This window comes from Aquarana catesbeiana, linkage group LG09 (genome assembly GCF_042186555.1).
Source record: "Aquarana catesbeiana isolate 2022-GZ linkage group LG09, ASM4218655v1, whole genome shotgun sequence".
NCBI lineage: Eukaryota > Metazoa > Chordata > Amphibia > Anura > Ranidae > Aquarana > Aquarana catesbeiana.
The window spans coordinates 316,929,487-316,936,481 of NC_133332.1; positions in this window are offsets into that span (position 1 = coordinate 316,929,487).

Consider the following 6,995-nt stretch of genomic DNA (forward strand, 5'->3'; position numbering starts at 1 on the left):
GTCACCCCAGGATCCTGCATTCACTATATCTGGTCACCCCAGGAGCCTGCAGTCACTATATCTGATCTCCCCAGGATCCTCCAGTCACTATATCTGATCTCCCCAGGATCCTCCAGTCACTATATCTGATCTCCCCAGGATCCTCCAGTCACTATATCTGATCTCCCCAGGATCCTCCAGTCACTATATCTGGTCTCCCCAGGATCCTCCAGTCACTATATCTGGTCTCCCCAGGAGCCCGCAGTCACTATATCTGGTCTCCCCAGGAGCCCGCAGTCACTATATCTGGTCTCCCCAGGAGCCCGCAGTCACTATATCTGGTCTCCCCAGAAGCCTGCAGTCACTATATCTGATCTCCCCAGAAGCCCGCAGTCACTATATCTGATCTCCCCAGAAGCCCGCAGTCACTATATCTGATCTCCCCAGAAGCCCGCAGTCACTATATCTGGTCTCCCCAGAAGCCCGCAGTCACTATATCTGGTTTCCCCAGGAGCCTGCATTCACTATATATGGTCTTATGGTCTCCCCAGGTTCCTGCACTCACTATATCTGGTCTCCCCAGGACTCTGCAGTCACTATATCTGATCTCCCCAGAAGCCCGCAGTCACTATATCTGATCTCCCCAGAAGCCCGCAGTCACTATATCTGATCTCCCCAGAAGCCCGCAGTCACTATATCTGGTTTCCCCAGGAGCCTGCATTCACTATATCTGATCTCCCCAGAAGCCCGCAGTCACTATATCTGGTTTCCCCAGGAGCCTGCATTCACTATATATGGTCTTATGGTCTCCCCAGGTTCCTGCACTCACTATATCTGGTCTCCCCAGGACTCTGCAGTCACTATATCTGAACTCCCCAGAAGCCCGCAGTCAGAGGCGGCTCTCTAATTAGGCAAATTAGGCGGTCGCCTAAGGCCTCGCACTCACAGGGGCCTCGCGGCCGCCTAATTTGCCTGTTCTCATTCACTGAAGTTGACGCCAGCGGCTCTGCCTACCCCCACTGGGACTCTGTGGCTTAGGAGCTGACGGACAAATCAGATACTGCCCACAGCCTGAGGAATAGCGGCCTCATCACGGAGTGTCCCAGTCCGTGGGGCCTCATGTGTAAGTTTTGCCTAAGGCCTCACAAAGCCTAGAGCCGCCTCTGCCCGCAGGTCACTATATCTGATCTCCCCAGAAGCCCGCAGTCACTATATCTGGTCTCCCCAGGAGCCCGCAGTCACTATATCTGGTCTCCCCAGGAGCCCGCAGTCACTATATCTGGTCTCCCCAGGAGCCTGCAGTCACTATATCTGGTCTCCCCAGAAGCCCGCAGTCACTATATCTGGTCTCCCCAGGAGCCCGCAGTCACTATATCTGATCTCCCCAGAAGCCCGCAGTCACTATATCTGGTCTCCCTAGGTTCCTGCAGTCACTATATCTGGTCTCCCCCAGTACACAGAACATGGAAATGCAATTATTTTAGTAAATATAAACTGCTAAATACTTTTTCTCATCAGCAGTATATAGCAGTCTTGTGACTTCTATTAGTGTCTGGTTAAAGTTTGTAGGAGGAGTTTTCATTCTCCCCTGACTGTCCTATAAGGCTGCATGACCCCTGACCCTCTGTCCGGACAGTGCTGATTGGCCCTGTGCTGATCACATGCACCCTCCCAAGAAAAAAAAAAAACCTCTAGCAATACACACCAAACTGAGCATGTGCAGAGTGACTCCCAGGCTCTGTTCTATCAGGAGATGGATCGTGGAAGGGGAGGATCAGAGAAGACAGGATCAAACAGCCTTTTTTTACACAGCGAGCAGGATTTTAACCCCTTAGGTTCCACAGTGAGTATAACAAGCATGCTTTACTACATATACAGACTGATATTACTGTTGTGGGTTTAGTAATACTTTAACTGGAGTGCAACCAGCCAAATTCCATCTTTTTTCAAATCGATCGTTTTTAATCACCGATCTACTTTGTTAATGACTTATACTTGATTGTATTTCAGTCGATCAGATTATAAGATTGCATATTGCAAACTGAGATGATTACTGATCGTAAAAGTTGCGTTCGGATCTTGACTATTGGTTTGAAGTCCATGTCACCACCGTGTGTGGCATATCGGTCAAATGGGTCTGTCCACTATAGATTTGATGGGAGAGATCGATTGGAAAAGAAATCGATTGGTTTATTGAAGCGTGTACGGCCAATGTTTTTGATGGGTTTGTAGAATACAAGGATTTCTGTGAAGGGGGGGGGGGGCGCGACAGACCAAAGGTATCCGGCGTGAGTGAAGGAACGTGCAAAGTTTTTATGAACGGGCGTCCATCCTGGACCTGTCAATACACCTTCGATAGAGGCGACTTTTTAGTTTTACTTCTCCGGAGTTTTCTACTTTTAATCGTGTAAAACCCCCCCCCCACGGTTGTTCGGTGTAAATAGAGATGCTTGAGTGTGTGTTTTTGGGTGGGGGTGGGGTGGTGAGGGGGGGTTGCTTTTGTTTTATTTTTTTACTGCTTGGCAGTGTAATGCTCAGGACTTGGTGCACTGATGACCCTCTCAGACAAACTTCCCCTTTTTTTTATTATTGTTTGCTTTTTTTTTTTTTGTTCCTTTTTACCGGGTTTATTTAGATCTGTTATTAGCTAGAAGGACCACTTGAGGAAAGGTGAGAGACCCCGGGCCACTCGTAGACAAGGAACGTCGAGCCGTTGTTGTCGGACCACCTACGTGGTGCGTTCTGAATTGGGGGGGGGTGGGCGATACGCCGGACACATCTCCGTACACAACGAAAAAAAGGATCTGTAAACCAAACATTTACTTGTAGGATCCGGTTGCATGTATATGTCAAAGCAGCCATGGTTGTAGGACAAATGTACAGGTATGACGTTATATTAAATAATTGGCCGTTGTCTCGTCAGGTTCGGCGAACCCGTCAGAATGTGTAACAGAAAGTGACGTTCCATCGACACCATCTTGCTACACCCCGCACTCCTCCATAGTAAGGATACAGTGGGGGGGGGGGGGGGGGGGGGGAGCGGACATCTTGTTACAACCCACCGGAGTTTTACATTTTACACTTATTTTTAACTGAGTTTATATAGTGAAATTACAGTAGTTAGAACTCCGTCTGACTGGTCAGATGTTGAATTTTAAAAGCAGCGGCAAGCCCGCTGATTTCGCAGGTTTGCTAATCTGACAGACGTTCGCTGCTTTTAAAATTTAAACATCTATTTCACTATATGTACTCACTTTACTGTTAAAAATGAGTGCAAAATGCAAAACTCCGGTGGGTGTAGCTAGATGTCCGCTTTCCCCCCTTCTCTGTGTATCCTTACTGTGGAGGGGGTGTGGGGTGTAGCAAGATGTCCGCTTTCCCCCTTCTCTGTGTATCCTTACTGTGGAGGGGTGCGGGGGTGTAGCAAGATGTCCGCTTTCCCCCTTCTCTGTGTATCCCTACTGTGGCAGGGTGTAGCAAGATGTCCGCTTTCCCCCTTCTCTGTGTATCCCTACTGTGGCAGGGTGTAACAAGATGTCCGCTTTCCCCCTTCTCTGTGTATCCTTACTGTGGAGGGGTGTGGGGTGTAGCAAGATGTCCGCTTTCCCCCTTCTCTGTGTATCCTTACTGTGGAGGGGTGTAACAAGATGTCCGCTTTTCCCCCTTCTCTGTGTATCCCTACTGTGGCAGGGTGTAACAAGATGTCCGCTTTCCTCCTTCTCTGTGTATCCTTACTGTGGAGGGGTGTGGGGTGTAGCAAGATGTCCGCTTTCCCCCTTCTCTGTGTATCCTTACTGTGGAGGGGTGTAACAATATGTCCGCTTTCCCCCTTCTCTGTGTATCCTTACTGTGGAGGGTTGCGGGGTGTAGCAAGATGGCGGTGACGAAACGTCACTTCCGTTACACATTCTGACGGGTCGCCTAATCTGATGAAACCACGTTTGTAGACTGAGGTCACCCCACCGGTAGTGGCTGCAAATGTTTTCTATGGGATTTCTAGACCATCCTCTAGGGAGCTCCCAAATTATTTGTTTGAGAATGTTATTCCAATAAAAAAAAAAAAAAACAAACAAAAAAATGTATGTTTACAGGACCTTTGACCTTTTTATTTCTAATGGTTTTGATTGGGCGCCGTTTCCTTGCTAATCATTTTAAATCGAGCTAAGTCGAGCTGAGAATCTGAAGCCGCTGTCACCCGTATGTATAATACAGAATCAAAGGGGTTGTAAACCCTCGTGTTTTTTCACCTTAATGCATCCTATGCATTAAGGTGAAAAAAACACCTGGCAGTCACGGTCCCCCCCCCCGTTTTACTTACCTGAGCCCCTTTATCTCTTCGGCGCTGTCCCTCTCTCCACGGGGTCCCGGCTCTTGATTGGATAGATTGATAGCAGCGCAGCCATTGGCTCCCCCTGCTGTCAACCAAATCCAATGACGCGGGCGCCAGGGGGGCGGGGCCAAGTCCGGCATTGTCGGACTGCGACATTGCAGCGGACAGAGCGGACACTTTTTTTTTTTGGGGACCGTTGGCATTTATACAGCGATCAGAGCTAAAAAATAGCCACTGATTACTGTGCAAATGTCACTGGCAGGGAAGGAGTTAACACTAGGGGGGGGGGATCAAGGGGGTTAAATGTGTTCCCTATGAGTGTTTCTAACTGTAGGGGGGATGAACTTACTGGGACAATACAGAGATCGCTGTTCCCGACCACTGGGAACAGTAGATCCCTGTCATGTCACCTGTCAGAACGAGGAAATGCCTTGTTTACATAGTTATGGTTATGTGGTTATGACTAAGGCCTTATAGGCCGAAACGCGTCAACTGATTTAGTCAGCGTTTGCTCACTGTGGCTATTCAATAAAATGAAGAAATTTTCAGAGCAACAACCCGGAGTGCGGATCGTTTTTTTCCTACATTTTCCCGTTCTGCCTGTGTACAAGGCAATCGAGTCCTCCCGACCCCGCGGGCACGCTCGTGCAGCGAGCGCGCGCCCGCCCGCAACTGAGCCTGCGTGACCCGCCGTACATCTACGGCGATTCGCGCAGGAGAGTCATTGTGCCGCCGTCACGGCGGCCGGTCTTAAAGCTGTTAAACCCCCCCCAAAAAACGAACCTTTACATATCCTTTAAAGTCGCAAGCCGCAATGAAAATCGCACTGATAATAGTGCTAAAGTAGCGTGATTTCAAAGCTGGTGTGAATGGGGGGGGGGGCTTAGACCTCACCAGTACCGATACAAAACGGCCTTTTTCCTTGGCTCTTGCACCCTACGGGCATCCCTTGTGATGGTGCGCAGGCCTAGCTATCGGACACATAGGGCACCGATCGCTATATGAAATCTAGGCGTGGCCATAAGTCCCAGTTATGTATTCATTAAAAAAAAAAAAAAATTCTCGTTGTAGATAGAAGAAGAAGAAGGATCTGTCTTTATATCGGCCTCCTGCGTCTCTCTGCACAGCGGGACTCGCAGTAAGACGTCTCAACCTGCCGATTCTTAAAGAGGAACTGAAACCCCCCCCCCCCCATCTTTTTTTTTTTTTTCAGTTCCTTTTTTTCTGCGGCACCCACAATAAAATTAAAAAAAAAAAGAAAAAACATCCAAAAGTCAGCAGAAATTTTACAAATTTCGGAAAAAGATACACAACACCTTCACTGCGAGAGCCGACTGCTAGAGAGCACGAGCTTCCCCTGCCAGCCTCCCTGCCGCGTGTCGTCCTCATCGGGGGGAAATCCAAGTAGCGATCGGCAAAAGGTCCTGACGTTCTATATCAAGACCCTGCACAGAGCAACAGATGGCAGATTCTCAGGGGAGGATTCCCTACCGGAATACTATCATTAGGATGAGGGAGGGGGGGGTGGAGGGGGAGATGACTTCTAAAAGAGAATGCCGCTCTCATTTGATGGGCAGGTTAATCCCATATGGAGAGGAATTCTGCGGATCAGAAATGTAGAGCCGAGGTTCCATCGCTGCTTATAATATCATTCCTGTCTCTGTAGTGTGGCCAGGAGAATGATCTTCTACTATTCGGCAAAGGTTCAATTCATTACAAAGGCGTTGAGGTTCATGATATATACCATACCTATTTTTTAAAATTTTTTTATTATTAAAATAGTTGCCTTTAAAACTATTTTAATTACCGTATATACTCGAGTATAAGCCGAGTTTTTCAGCACCTTTTTCTTGTGCTGAAAATGCCCCCCTCGGCTTATACTCGAGTCGAGCACTTTTCTGCAGCAGAGAATGACATTTTCCGAAACGAATTTGGGGCCCTGTATCTCGGGGCCACTTGGTGCTAGGAACCCCAAGTTTTGTGTGCAAACCCAGTGGGACTAGCACTACAATATATCCAAAGCTGGGGTTCCTAGCACCAAGTGGCCCCGAGATACGGGGCCCCAAAGTCGGTTCGGAAAGTGTCATTCTCTGCTGCAGAAAAGTGCTTGACACTTTCCGAACCGAATTTGGGGCTCCGTATCTCGGGGCCACTTGGTGCTAGGAACCCCAAGTTTTGTGTGCAAACCCAGTGGGACTAGCACTACAATATTTCTAAAGCTGAGGTTCCTAGCACCAAGTGGCCCCGAGATACGGGGCCCCAAATTTGGTTAGGAAAACGTCATGCTCTGCTACACAAAAGTGCTTGACATTTTCCAAACCGACTTTGGGGCCCCGTATCTCGGGGCCACTTGGTGTTAGGTACCCCAGCTTTGAATATGCTGTAGTGCTAGTTCGACTGGGTTTGCACACCAAATTTGGGGTTCCTAGCACCAAGTGTCCCTGAGATACGAGGCCCCAAATTCGGTCAACTTATGATTACTTTCCGCATCAGTCAGGGGTGTTGCTAGCTCTACACAAGATCTGGGGCTAGAGCCCATAGCAGAGTAGTAAAGAAAGTCATACGGTGGGCATACACATGTATATACAGTAATATACGTGTGTGTATATATACCCCCAGAGAGCCCCCCCTTACATCAGGGTCCCCAGAGAGCCCCCACTTACATTAGGGTCCCCAGAGAGCCCCC